Source organism: Bos indicus, chromosome 10 (assembly GCF_029378745.1).
Source record: "Bos indicus isolate NIAB-ARS_2022 breed Sahiwal x Tharparkar chromosome 10, NIAB-ARS_B.indTharparkar_mat_pri_1.0, whole genome shotgun sequence".
NCBI lineage: Eukaryota > Metazoa > Chordata > Mammalia > Artiodactyla > Bovidae > Bos > Bos indicus.
The window spans coordinates 82,778,879-82,793,549 of NC_091769.1; the positions used below are offsets into that span (position 1 = coordinate 82,778,879).

Genomic DNA, 14,671 nt, shown 5'->3' on the forward strand with positions numbered 1-14,671 from the left:
GATGAAGCTTATGTCCCTTCATTACACACACACACAGCCTGCATGTTGCAGTGAAGAGACTGTTTGGTTTCACATGAAGTCAGTAAAAGGAGACAAAAGTGATATATTTCTAACTTTGTCAGAAGGCTAAAAATTCCTGTTTTGGAGGTTGGCTTTTAGGGATGTAAATATAGTCTAAAATTTTTCTAAATTGACATTTGAATGGCTTACTTAAATGTCACTTAAGCTCACTGCAGCTCTGTTTACAATAGCCAAGACATGGAAGCAACCTAAGTGTCCATTGACAGATGAACAGATAAAGAAGATGTGGTACATATGTACAATGGAGTATTACTCAGCCATAAAAGAGTGAAATCATGCCATTTGCAGCAATATGGATGAACCTAGAGATTGCCATACTGAGTGGAGTCAGGCAGAAAAAGACAAATACCGTATGATATTTATACATAGGATCTAAAACAAAATGAACATACAAAACAGAAATAGACCCACAGAAATAGAAGAAAAACTTATTTTTTTCCCAAAGGGGGAAGAGGGGAGGTAAAAGTAGGAGGTTTGAGATTAACACATACATCCTGTGCGTGCTCAGTCGCTTCAGTCACGTGCAACTCTGTGACCCTGTGAACTGTAACCCGCCAGGCTCCTCTGTCCATGGGATTCTCCAGGCAAGAATACTGGAGTGGGTTGCCAGGCCCCCTCCTCCAGGGGATCTTCCTGACCCAGGGATGGAACCTGTGTATCCTGCGACTCCTGCATTGCAGGTGGATTCTTCACCACTTAGCCACCAGAGAAGCCCAACACATACAGCCTACTATATATAAAACCTGGAGGAGGAAATGGCAACCCACTCCAGTATTTTTGCGTAGAGAATCCCATGGACAGAGGAGCCTGGTGGGCTACAGTCCAGTGGGGTCGCAAAGAGTCAGACACAACTAAGTGACTAGTACTATATATAAAATAGATAACCAACAGGGACCTACTACTTCATAATACATGGAATTTTAATTTTACATCATTTGACCCTCGTGTAATCTTATGGGTTAGGTGGGAGAGGGATTTTCTTCGTTTTACAGAAACTTAGTAGGATTCCTTACATGTCACTAAAAGATGACTCCAGGGTTTGACTTTAGGACTTTCACTCCTAATTCCATGCCTTTTATTCAGCGCTCTGGTATTTTCCCATGTTTATCTGGAAATATTTCAGTACTTCGTATTACAGTAGTTATTCATTTATTCAGCAGAGTTTTATTGAGGGCACAGTTTTAAGTTCTAGGCCTTTATGGCTGAATCTAAAGACAAGGTTTCTACTCTCAAGGAAGACTGTCAGTAAATAAGTTGATGAGGTAATTATTGTTCCTGTAATAATAATGATTAACACATAGTAGGTGCTCAATAAATGTTTATCGAATGAGTGAGTGAGCAGAGTGATCAAAAGGAAATAAATGAGTGTTGCATTGCATATGGATAGATTACTGAAGGAAGGAAGGTCTTTCTGGGACATGACATCCAAACCAGGGAAAGAGCATTTCAGATAAAGAGACCAACACAGGCAAAGACCCTGAGGCAGCAGAGAGCTTTTTTTTTTAAATTAATTAATAATTTATTTTATTTTTGGTTGCACTGGGTCTTTGTTGCACACGGGCTTTCTCTGGTTGTGGCAGGCGGGGGCTACTCTTCATTGAGGTTCGCAGGCTTCTCATTACAGTGGCTTCCTTGTTGCAGATCCCATGCTCTGGGGCATGTGGACTTCAGTAGCTGTGGCTTGTGGGCCCTAGAGCAGGGGCCCAGTACTGTGGTGCCCGGGCTTAGTTGCTCCACGGCATATGAAATCTTCCCAGACCAGGGATGGAACCCATGTCCCCTGCAATGGCAGGGAAATTCTTATCCATTGCACTGCCAAGATAGTCCAAGTTTGACTTATTTACGAGGATGCCAAAGATGGCCACATGAAATCAAAGAGAAAGGGATCAATTACGTAGGGCCTGGTAGACCATGGTGAGAAATTTGAGTTTTATTGTAGTGTCGGGAGACAGCTTTCCATGTGTCTCATGTTTCTGCACTCTCTACCCTTGTTCTGGATGGCCTTTTCAAGGATAATTTGTATGGTCATCAGCCTTGGAAGATAGAGTATGTCTCTCTCCAGAGCAAATAATCAAGCAACTGTTGTCCAGTGGAGTAAAGACACCATCTCCTTCTAGGGAAAAGGTCAGATGGGCTTACTGCCCATTGTTAAAGACTTAGGTTCATTAAACCCAGGGTTCTTCTCCTGCTAAACAGCCCACCGCTGTGCAGGTGTCATCTGGCCTTCTTCGCGTTGGTTACCTCGTGGGAAGCTGATCCCCCAAATGCTGAAACTCTGGCTATTTCCGTTGCTATGGGTAATGAAGTCCTGTCTCTGACCCAGGAGTCTCCTGTCTTCTGCCAGCATTCGTACCACTGTGCAGGCTAACTCGTTAACTTGAAATTAGGGCAAAATCTTACACCCTTCACGTTTCTTAGCATCTCAGAACGTGAAAAGTCCTGGGGGATTTTCAGCGGAGGAATCAAATATAGTTCAAGTTTTTAAAAAGTCAGTGTGACCACTGTGGAAAGTAGTCATGGGTAGAAGGATGAATGAGGAATCTGGGGCAGCTGTCTTGAGAGAACAGTGGCTGAGACCAGTGTGGTGGCCGTGGAGGTGGGGAGGACCGAGGAGTTCCAGGTGGTCTCCAGGAGGTGGGATTTATAGGTCTTGACAGCAGGGATATGGGATGTGAAAGAAAGGGGTGGGGAATAAATTCCAGGTTTTTGCTTTGAGGAAAGGAATAGATAGAGGTAACTTGAACTGAGATGGAGAAGCTTCATGATGATGATAAGCCTGTAAAAGGACTTATTTCTCTTGTCATCACCCCTTTAGCCTTTTTTTCCAGTCACTTTATTTGCTTGACTCTGTATAGAAGTTTTATGCTTAGAGTTATAGGGAAAGGAAGAATAATAACTTGTTTGTACAACTTAGGATCAAAGAACTACTGATATGTACTTTCCTGGGAAGAACATTTTTCTTGTGTCTTCACCAATTGTCAAGTTTCTTAATGTTAAAAAATTCAAGTTCTGTAGTCCCTCAATAAGTGGGTTGTCTCAGTAACAAGAAATTAGGTTAGCTTGGGAGGATTTATTTTTCAAATAGGCATATTGATTTTTACCCAAAATTCATTGTCTGCGAGTTTACAATGAAACTTTTTAGTGGGTTTCAAGGTTTTCTCTTTTTGATGTTAAAGTAACACAGTTTTTTCATATGTATTTTGGGCTTTTCTCTTAATTCTCAAGGATAATGACTGCCCGCCTTGTGATCACATAAACTTAATACAATAGGATGGAAGAAACAAGTGCCTGTGGATTAATTTATTCAATTTGTCATTCTCGGTGAAGAATTCCTTGGGATAACTTCTTGTCTCTCTAATGTCAGATGTGGATTTCAACAGCACCGGATTGCTTTTTATAAAGAAACTTAAAAAAAGCCTTGGCCCTAAAAAGTTCTTTTAAATGCCTTTCCTTTTCAGCTAGTGGGATTTATCTTTGTGTGTGTGCTTTTCACTTGCTTATTGTATTTACAAGATGATTTTACATTTCTTAACCTTTTTGTATGGTGCACAGTTTTACACTGCAACACAGAACTTGACTGAATTTTGAATTATCTTTGTACCATCCACCACATGTCCTCCTGGGCTTTCCTGGTGGCTTAGCTGGTGAGGAATCTGCCTGCGTTGTGGGAGACCTGGGTTCAGTTCCTGGGTTAGGAAGATCCCGTGGAGAATGGAACGGCTACCCACTCCAGTTTTCTGGCCTGGAGAATTCCAGGGACTGTATGTATAGTCCATGGGGTTGCAAAGAGTCGGACATGACTGAGTGACTGAATAACAACAACAACAACAACAATAATTTATACTGTACAGTGGAAAAACTTACTGCAGTTTAAAGATAAACTTAGAAAAGGTGAACTAAGATCGCAAAATCATTAGCGATGATCATAAGACTTCTCCAGGCAGTGTGACTTGTTATTAAAGACCTCAGTAGACTCTGGAAATGCAGTTACAATGTAGTTATTTCTGACTTTTTGAGAAGATAAATACAGTATCTTTTGTTTGTTTTCTTTTTATGGAGACCCATCTTTTGAGGTTTTTACTCCCCGCCCCCACCTCCCTCACCCCTCTGCATGCTGACCCCAGGTAGTAGAGTGTTATTTAGGCTTCCCAGGATGTCTTCGTCCTTCTTTTTGGAATAGTAGTATTCTCCTTTCCTATCCTGTGGTATAAATTCTTTAAAAGGACTTGACATTTTATCACTGATTTAACATTTCATGGCTTGCACTAAGTCATGTACAGTTGCACCATATTTAGGCTGTGGTTGGAATTTCATGAATAGATTGCTGGTCATCTCTCTCTTGTCCTCTGATTTCAGAACAAAACCAAACGTCAGTTAGTAGTAAGATTTTACCAGGGCCCTCCGAGGGCAGGTTTTATTAGGTGACTGAATTGAGCCAGCATTTGTAAGCCTATGGAATGTGATGGAAACTCTTCCCTAAAGGATTGCACTACCCTGGCAGTTGAAGTCTCAAGTATGGTGCAGATTTGTGCCCCTGCCTTCTGTCCTTGCCTTTAGGAAGATTTTTAACACCTCTGGTTTTGGGGCTCTGTTTCTCCTATACCCTGAAAACCATTCTGGAAATGGTTCAGAGGCACAGAAGGAAGGAGTCTGACCCTGAGAGTCATTAACTCCATTTCTCCTGCCCGTGTTCTTTCGTCTGTTTGAGGAATAGCAGAGGGCTCCGTCGAAAGCATTCAGGTCAGACCTGGCTTTGCATTTGAGCCCTTGTTTGTTAGTTGTGTGACCACAGGCAACGTGCTTAACCTTTTTACGCCTCAAAACTCAAATGTACAATTGAGGATGTGCTAAACCACTGTGCTTTGTGGTTTGGTGAAGCACCGTGGTGTCTGTCAAGAAACTTGTGCTCAACGTTGTAAATTCACACTAAGCACTGGAGCCGGGTCAGTACTCGAAGTTGCTGGGTGTCCCTCTGGGATCCCACCCTCCTGCCTCCTTTGGAGGGGACCACTATCCAGAATTTTATGTTCAGCACTCCCTTGCTTTTAAAGATAAGTATATCTGTACACAATATTGTAGTCCCCCCTTATCTGAAGTTTCTCTTCTTATGGTTCTAGTTACTTCTGATTGGCTGTGCTCTGAAAATATTAAATGGAAAATTCCAGAAATCAATATTAAATGGAAAATTCCATTAAATGGAGAAGTTCATCAGTTTTAAATTGTACACTGTTCTGAGTAACGTGATGAGATCTGGCGCCATCCCGCCCTGGATATGAACCATCCCTTTGTCCAGCAAATCTCTGCCTGTTAAAATCACTTTGTAGTCGTTGCAGTTATGAGATTGACTCTTGTGAAATTGCAGTGCTCCTGTTAAAGGGTCCCTTATTTTACTTGATAATGGTCTCTAAAGTACAGAAATAGTGATGCTGGCAATTTGGATATGCCAGAGATGAAGGGCTTGCCTTAAGTAAAAAGGTGAAAGTTCTTGATGTAATAAGGAAAGAAATACGAATTGAAGATTTGTGGCAACCCCGTGTCAGGCATTTGCTTACTTCGAGTCTCTGTGTCATATTCTGACAATTCTCAAAATATTTCAAGGATTCCACCAGCAAAAGACTTAGGATTCCCTGAAGACTCAGATGATGGTTAGCATTTTTTAGCAATATTTTAAAATTAAGCTATGGTAATATATGTGTTTTTTTTTTTTTTTTTTTAGACATAATGGTATTGCACACTTAATAGACAACAGTATAGTATAGATATAACTTTTATATGCACTAGGAAACCAAAATGTATGTGATTCCTTTACTGAGATATTCAATTTATTGCAGTGGTCTGGAGCTGAATCTGCCGTATCTCCAAGATGTATCTGTATAGGGGTCAGTACTATCCATGGTTTCAGGCAGCCACTGGGGGTTGTGGAATGTGTCCCTCGAGAATAGAAAGGGACCACTGTGTGTTTTTAGCTTTGCCTGTTTGGGCTCTGTGAAAATGTTGTCACTGAAGGGTGCTTTATCACTGCAAGTGAGTGTAGAACTCTTGGATCTCCACCCATCTTTGCTGATGGGCATGGAGTTGGGGTTACAGTTTTTTTGTGTGTGTGGGGTGTCTGGCTGGTGTAGGGTAATTTTTATCTATGATTTTTTTTCCTTTTTTGTCTATCCTAGGCTTCTCTCTTACTGGCCTTTAGAGCAAGTCTTCTGATACTGGGTCAGAGGTAGGGACAGTGTGTGACATCCCTGGAGGATGAATCCAGTAAGGAAATAGAAATTGATAGGAACCAGATATACTGTTTTATAGGAAGGGAAAGGGGAAAACCAGGACAAATCTTACAGTATTGGATTGGAATTCAGGGTGTCTGTATGAACGCAGGGTTTTCAGTAGACATGGATATAGAAAGAAATGAAGAAGTAAGTGTGTGTGCATTTAAGTGTGTGTTTTCATTCACTTAGATGACCTTGAAATAGTGATAATACAATTGCAGTATGTGCACCCTGATCTTGGTTTCTAAATACCATTTTTCCCCACTAAAATGGTTGAAATTATCAGACCTAAAAAAACACTTTTTGGTAACTATCATCAAATAATTAATTTGGCCAAGAATTTTCAATGTACAGCAATCAAGTATTAGGTAAAATTTTGTTGAGAATTAAGATATATTTATACAGTCTGAAAATATCACCTCAAAAATACTTATTAATTACAAAGAGGAAAAGAGTCACTTTACAGTGGGGAAATCTGGCAGACAGCACCCTAATCAAGTAATTTAAGTTTGCACTACCAGTCAAGGGGAAAAAAAAATGGAAATAGCATACCACCTGGTAGGGTATAAGAAGAAGGAACTCTTCTCTGGTATTCCTGCTGAAAAGTCATAACTTGAGACTAGTCATCAGGAAGTTATCAGACAAACCCAACGGAAGGGACATGCTACAAACTGGCCTGACATCCTCAAAATTGTTGAGGTCACGAAAGTCAAGGATAGTGTGAGGAATTCTCAAATGAAACAGAGTATCGAGCTTTGAAAAGTCAGTGCAGTGTGACATCCTGGATTGGATCCTTTTACTAAAATGGACACTATGGGGTGAGTGGAGCAAGTCAAGGCTGGTCTGTGGGTTAGGTGACCGTACTGTGGATTTGTTGACTGTACTGTTAATTTCTGGGTCCTGATGGTCGTAGTTATTGCAGGTTTGGAGGAGAATGTCCTTGTTTATAGGAATGACTCACCACACTCTGTAGGGGTGATGGACCATGATGTTCGCCGTTTACTCCCAAGTGGGCTTCCCTGGCGGCTCAGACAGTAAAGCTTCTGCCTGCAGTGCAGGAGACCCGGGTTCGATCCCTGGGTCGGGACGATCCCCTGGAGAAGGAAATGGCAGCCAACTCCATAACTCTTGTCTGGACAATCCCATGAACGGAGGAGCCTGGTGGGCTACAGTCCATAGGGTCGCCAAGAGTTGGACATGACTGAGCGACTTCACTTTCTTTCTCAAGTGGTTTAGGGAAATTAAGTTATTCTAGTCTTGCAGCCTTTAAAAAATTTTTTTTGGTAGGTTGGCCTGAGATTATTAAAGAGAAGGAAGAAGACCTCTCCTGTGAGTGTACTTTTTCAAAACTGTTAGCTTATCAAGCCAGTCATATGTAAGGCTGAAGAGATTTCCTTTCTTGTTCTGTCTTGTCTGGCAACTGCCCTTCCTGTGCGGCTTCCTGTCCTATCTCCATTTGTCTTTTGGTATTCCGGTTTGAAAATATTCACCATCATCTCCTTACTATGTTCTTTTCCCGGTTCATTATTTATTTCTCTTCACCAGGGAAAGTATGATTTGCAGAAACTTTGCACTTCACTGTGTTGCAATTCAATGATAATGCTGTGTTTAATTTCAACTTATTTTCTGGGTACTGTTCTGTTCTCCTCAATTCTCTGGTGAGCTGCTGAAGCTTTTTGCTGCTGCTTTTTTACTATACTGCCTCTGCCTTAGTGCTGAGCATGTTCATGTTCAGACTTTTAGTAAAATGTATTAGGCTGGTTGATTGCTGTCTTAGAATTTAAGTATTCAGAAAGTATAAGCAGGTTTAGGGGAAATTGACGAATTCAGTGCTGTACTGATCCACAATCTAGCTGTCTTATGACTGTGTATGTTAGTGGTTAGCCCCCAGAGGTTTAGGATAAAGGCCCTAGTCTAAAAATTTGTGTGGTTCTAGATAGTAGGATGCTGTGGGGGAGAGTGTTTATTGTCAGAGCAGCCTTTTAGCTCAGAGAACATTCCATGTAAGTTATCTATTTGATAGAATCTGCCCTTCCTCCTTAGTACAAAGAATCACAGTGTAAGGCCTTGAATTGTGCACGCCCCCCACCCCCCACCCCCGCCCCCTGCTTTCTTTGGTGGAACTAAATCCGTCATAGGGCTTGTTTTCCTTAGATAGGTTGGAGGACAGGCTTTTCTTCAGCAGTTACACTAATTTTCATATTTCTCAGAATGATCGAGGGAAAAAGCTTTTAAAACCCAGAGTGGTAGTTACATTGCACTTAGAACACTCCCACACATGCAGGCTTTTCTTCAGCATGGTTTTTTTTTTTTTTTTTTCCTTGCTGCTTTTATAGTGTAGGTGGCCTTCTTTGGATTGCTTTGACAGGAAATTGAGCAACTTTTCTTTTTTGGAACAGAATATATTTTACTGCTGAGAGAGAAAGAAAAAAAAAAGGAAATGTTTATGTTTTGAAATTTAATTATGGATTTTTGTTTGAAGGCCGATTTAAATCTAGAAAAATGAAAGGAGGGCTTAAATTTTAGATTGTGCACTAATATTTCTGAACCTTCCTATTCATTTTTGGATTTTCCTTTCTTCCCTGGAGAAAGAAAGGAAGACCCCCAAATTACTTTGCTTCATAAAGCTGGAGCCATGGGTGGATGTTAATAAGTTTATCACTACTGTTCTGCTTTTGTCTGAAGCTCTCTTCCTTCCCCAGTGGTCTTCTTTTTGTAGGGGAGGTAGGATGGGCTCTACATTGAGCTAACGGGCATCTTGAGTCTAGACTGTGTGTGAGCCCTACCTTTGGGAAAGCATGTCATTCAGCAAAGCTTCGTCATCATTTGGCTTGTTCTCGGATGCTCACGGCTGGGTGGGGAGCTCCAGATTGGAACCCTGCCTCTGGCACACATTCTGCCTGGACCCCTGTACCCCCTGGTGCTTTGAGATAGGAATACCAGTCTACCCACCAGCTATCCAGGTGCTTGCTGCCTGGGGTGATTTGGGTGAGTTTAATTGAGTAGTTCCTTGATAGCACTGGGGACTCAGGGGAAGAAATCAGACTGTAATTAGAACTTATGGAAATGTTGTCCAGTTGGAATGCAGTAATTCTGGTGGAATCTTTCTAAGTGTGTTTGGAAATCACCTCCTTTCACTTGAGTTTGAGGTTGGCATGTTTGTTCATGTAGCTAAGTAGGTTGTAAGTGTCAGGTATGTTTTGTTTATGTAATTAGCTGGTTATAGCTTATTAATTAAGATAAAAAACAGTACATATTTCAAATATTTCAGGCTTCCTTTCCCATTCTGTAGGTGCGATTTGTAGGGCAGGCACGTAAAAACTGCAATTTTTATTATCTGGGGTATCTCGTGCTCAGAATATTCTTTATAGGTTCTTTTTCCCACAGTCTTTGTCTGATGTTTATACCACTGGTTACGGTAGGGTAGGAAGGACCCTTTGCAGGGTTTTCTGGAACTCTGTTCTGCTGTATTATGTAAGATCATAGTGCCGGGACATGGTAAGCCCTCAGCGAGTGTTGTTTTGAATGCAGTTAACATAAGTTTTGAAGTCCCTTTATATTTGTCGGAATGAGTGATGGGAGTCCAAGGTGACAGGTTTGGAAGAGGAACTTACCACCTTGTCTTCAACCGGAATTGGAAATATCTGTGAGTGAAATTAAGTTTTGATTCTTCTTATTCTTCTAGTCTTCCACTTTATATGTTTAGGAACAGGGTTTGGAAATTAACCCAGTTTGAAACAGTGTTCACTTCCCCAAACATTAAAAAACAGATTTCTTGGAAGCTCTTTTGGACATGTATAGTCTGACTTATTTTAACATTTTTAGAAATAAGTATGTACATGTACTGCCTTATCCCTGGTGGCTCATACTGTAAAGAATCTCCCTGTAATGTAAGAGATGAGGGTTCGATCCCTGAGTCGGGAAGATCCCCTGGAGAAGGGAATGGTTACCCACCCTAGTATTCCTTCCTGGAGAATCCCATGGACAGAGGAGCCTGGTGGACTACAATCCATGGGGTTGCAAAGAGTCAGACACAACTAAGTGATTAACACTTTTCACTTTTTTCACTGTGGGTTTTAATGTTGGGCATGTTAAAGTGCTGCATTCAATGTGCCAGCAAATTTGGAAAACTCAGCAGTGGCCACAGGACTGGAAAAGGTCAGTTTTCATTCCAATCCCAAAGAAAGGCAATGCTCAAGAATGTTCAAACTACCACACACCTGTACTCATCTCATATGCTTGGAAAGTAAGGCTCAAAATTCTTCAAGCTAGGCTTTAACAGTATGTGAATTGAGAACTCCCAGATGTTCAAACTGGATTTAGAAAGGCCAGAAGAACCAGAGATCAAATTCCTAACATACATTGGATCATAGAAAAAGCAAGAGAATTCCAGAAAAATATCAACTTCTGCTTCATTGACTACCCTAAAGCCTTTGACTGTGTGGATCACAACAAACTCTGGAAAATTCTTCAAGAGATGGGAATACCAGATCACCATACCTGCCTCCTGACAAACCTGTATGAAGGTCAAGAACCAACAGTTAGAACTAGACGTGGAACAACAGACTTGTTCCAAATTGGGAAAGGAGAATGTCAAGGCTGTATATTGTCACTCTGCTTATTTAGCTTCTATCGCAGAGTATATCATGTGAAATGCTGGGCTAGATGAATCACAAGCAAGAATCAAGATTGCAGGGAGAAATATCAATAACCTCAGATACACAGATCACACCACCCTTATGGCAGAAAGTGAAGAAGAACAAAAGAGCCTCTTGATGAAAGTGAAAGAGGAGAGTGAAAAAGCTGTCTTAAAACTCAACATTAAAAAAATGAAGATCATGGCATCTGGTCCCATCACCTCATGGCAAATAGATTGGCAAACAATGGAAACAGTGACAGACTTTATTTTCTTGGGCTCCAAAATCACTGCAGATGGTGACTGAAGCCATGAAATTAAAATATGCTTACTCCCTAGAAGAAAAGCTATGACCAACCTAGACAGCATATTAAAAAGCAGAGACATTACTTTGCTGACAAAGGTCCATCTAGTCAAAGCTATGGTTTTCCAGTCGTTATATATGGATGTGAGAGTTGGACCATAAAGAAGGCTAAGCACCAAAGTTTTGATGCTTTTGAACTGTGGTGTTGGAGAAGACTGTTGAGAATCCTTTGGACTGCAAAGAGATCCATCCAGTCCATCCTGAAGGAAATCAACCCTGAATATTCATTGGAAGGACTGATGATGAAACTGAGACTCCAATATTTTGGCCACCTGATGGGAAGAGCTTAATCCTTAGAAAAGATCCTGATGCCGGCCATTGGGTCGCAAAGAGTCAGACATGACTGAGCAGCTGAACAACAGCAATGTATGTCTGATGCCTGCAGCCACAGGAGATGTCTTGTGATTCTGGTACAGTTTATATATAACTTACATGAAATGACCAGTGAGAGGGTTATGGAATTTCTAAATCATCAGAGTATTTGGTTGCTTTGAAACAGATTTCTCTATCTCATCACTGTTGGCATTTTGGGCTGATTAAGTGTACTGTCCTGAACCTTATAGATTGTTTAGCAGCATCCCTGGCTTCTACCGATTAAATCCAGTAGTATATATCCCCTTCCTCTGTTGTGACAACCAAAAATATTTTCAGACATTGCAGGATGTCCCTCAGGATATGGAACTGCCCCTTGTAGAGAACCACTAGGCAAGTCTATCACCAGCTACATCAAAATCACCTTGTGGGGGGCACTTCTTAATCATACAGTTTCCGGGATTTCTCTGCAGACTCCCTGATCAGATTATGTGGGGTGAGGTCCTGGACTGGCAATCTACGTAGAGGTTGAATAGCCAGGTTTAAGAATTTGTTATGTAAAAGGACAAAAAGGAACTTATTTACAATACAGAAAGAAAACAGAAAGAGACTCTCAGGCTTAGAAAATGAATTTATGGGTTGCTGGGGTGGGGCACGGGGGATAGATGGTTAGGGAGTTTGGGATCAGATCAGATCAGATCAGTCGCTCAGTCGTGTCCGACTCTTTGCAACCCCATGAATTGCAGCACGCCAGGCCTCCCTGTCCATCACCAACTCCCGGAGTTCACTCAGACTCACATCCATCGAGTCAGTGATGCCATCCAGCCATCTCGTCCTCTGTCATCCCCCTCTCCTCCTGCCCCCAATCCCTCCCAGCATCAGGGTCTTTTCCAATGAGTCAACTCTTCGCATGAGGTGACCAAAGTACTGGAGTTTCAGCTTTAGCATCATTCCTTCCAAAGAAATCCCAGGGCTGATCTCCTTCAGAATGGACTGGTTGGATCTCCTTGCAGTCCAAGGGACTCTCAAGAGTCTTCTCCAACACCACAGTTCAAAAGCATCGATTCTTTGGCACTCAGCCTTCTTCACAGTCCAACTCTCACATCTATACATGACCACAGGAAAAACCATATCCTTGACTAGACGGACCTTTGTTGACAAAGTAATGTCTCTGCTTTTTAATATGCTGTCTAGGTTGGTCATAACTTTCCTTCCAAGGAGTAAGCGTCTTTTGGTCATGTACAAATTGCTGTATTTAAAAAGGATAACTAACAAGGACCTGTTGTATAGCACATGGAACTCTCTCTTCTCAATGTTAATGTGACAGCGTGGACGGGAGAGGAGTTTGCGGGAGAATGAGTACATGTGTGTGTGTGGCTGGGTCCCTTCACTGTTTGCCTGAAACCATCACAGCATGGTTAATTGATTATACCCCAATTTTGTGGTGTATAAATGTAAATTTTATATTATACAATATAAAAAGTTCAAGAAAAGGAATGTTGTGTAAATAGAATTGGCTATTGGTTGGCTTAAATTTAGATATGTTGACTGCACATAAAGAGATTACAAATTAAAGAGGGTTTTAGAGGGAAAGTATAACATTTCACAGCTATGACTTGATTGGTAGCTGTGATTTCCCCCTTTATTACTATTTCAAAATTTGAGAATAATCTGACCATACTGAAGTTCATAATTATTTTACTCTAGGTTTTGTGAGAATACCTCAAGTTGGAGTTGGAAGGAAGATTTACCACGACTCATGAATCAGGTGAGTTGGTAGATTAGTTACAAAGGATCATTGAACTCAGAGTTTATTGTTAGAAAACCTGCCACTTACAGCAAACTTTTGATTTGGTAAATGTGGATTGTATGTCTTTCCCCACTGTTATTTCCTCCTTTGGTAGCTGAGAGGCAGAAACGGGGAAGACAGGAGACTCTTGTGCAGTTTTTAGTCATTAATTTCTGAAGTCAACATTTTCATCATTATAGAGTAAATTATTTTTCCGGCAGCTTAGTAATATTTTTGTTACATGACTATTTTCATTCCATCAGCATTTCAGAACATCTCTGTTTCTTAAAATTTGACGGGAGGTTGTACCCTAACCTGCGTCTAAATAAGAATCGTGTTAACCCTGATGCGTTAGTTTATCATTTGGAACACCAAGCTCCTGAAAAATTAAGAGATGGCTGGATGATCTGTTGGATTGACATTTGCCATTGATTCAGAGTGATTGCATTTGTTTACTGCTGGCTAGAGACCCAGTTCTATCCTGGGCTTATCCCAATGTTTAGTGGATATTTTTCGAATGCTTTATTCAGTTGTCAAGGGACATTCTCATTGAACAAAATAACAGTTTAATTTGATAGAAAGAGACTTTTCTGTAGGCTGAAATGCTGTAATATGCTAAGCTCCTAAATTCAGATAAAACAAGTGATTTGGCATTAGGTAGGCTGCTTTGGTTTTGTTACTTTGTACTTAACCCTGCTCTTAGCCAGATGCTGAAACAATGAGTTTGGAATTTTTTTACCAGCTGCTTTGTCATAGCAAATTGCCTAAGGAGCCAGCTCTTTTGGAGTACTGCATTCTATGAAGGACGGTCAAGGTTATCTGAGCATCTCACCTCTGCAAACCTTTGTGCAGAGCTGAGGGCTTCTTTTCAGATGCCCGCTGGGTAATTGGAGCACTGATTTCAAAGTGGCTTGCTATTTCTGACCTTCCTCAAATTTCAGTAAGAGAAAGGGGAAAATGATTATCTCTAAAAATGTTTTTCAAGTACATTAGGACACTTTCCTGTTAGCATTGATTTGACCATTCCCAGAATCATTCTGTAAGAGGTGGGACTCCAAAAAAGATTTTTAAATCTCTGTGATTTTTAACTGTTTGAAGAGCTCGAGTTTGTTTTTTTTTTTTAATCAGTAACACAACTGAAAAACTACTTTTGAGAATGTAGCTCTTTGGAACCATCAAAAACTGCTGAATGGTGAAGCAAACAGCCTGCAGGGTTGCTCCATGTA

At 41.0% G+C, this 14,671-nt stretch overlaps 1 protein-coding gene across 10 annotated transcripts in view; it reads left to right on the plus strand.

The window, feature by feature from the left end:
• SIPA1L1 (signal induced proliferation associated 1 like 1) overlaps positions 1–14,671 on the plus strand; it is a 521,546-nt gene that overhangs the window by 209,170 nt on the left and 297,705 nt on the right. For 9 of the 10 annotated variants that reach the window (XM_070797798.1, XM_070797796.1, XM_070797794.1 and 6 more), the window contains one exon: positions 13,364–13,424. The exons of the other annotated variant lie outside the window; for it this stretch is intronic. The gene's annotated coding sequence lies outside the window, so the exon portion shown is untranslated. The remainder of the gene's footprint in view (positions 1–13,363; positions 13,425–14,671) is intronic. 10 annotated transcript variants of the gene reach the window in all.